Consider the following 230-nt stretch of genomic DNA (forward strand, 5'->3'; position numbering starts at 1 on the left):
TTTTTTTTATTGCAGTTTTTTTGACCTGTGGATATCTCCACCTTTCTCCCTTGCACTGTGGAGAACAGCAGAATGCATGGTATGTGGTGCTGCAGACATATCTGTAGTGCCACATACCATATGGCTGCTCCCAGCGGGGGTGTTGGGCCACGCTGTGCTCAGGGTGGGCGGCAGTGGTGCTGAGAAGGGGGATTGGGGAGGCTATGGTGAATTTTGGGATTGCTGCGGTC

At 52.6% G+C, this 230-nt stretch overlaps 1 protein-coding gene across 1 annotated transcript in view; it reads left to right on the forward strand.

Annotated features, from left to right (window-relative positions):
• Positions 1–230, forward strand: part of ADCY1 (adenylate cyclase 1) — a 253,736-nt gene that overhangs the window by 125,443 nt on the left and 128,063 nt on the right. The gene's annotated exons all lie outside the window — the stretch shown is intronic.

This window comes from Alligator sinensis, unplaced genomic scaffold, assembly GCF_000455745.1.
Source record: "Alligator sinensis unplaced genomic scaffold, ASM45574v1 scaffold456_3, whole genome shotgun sequence".
Classification (NCBI taxonomy): domain Eukaryota; kingdom Metazoa; phylum Chordata; order Crocodylia; family Alligatoridae; genus Alligator; species Alligator sinensis.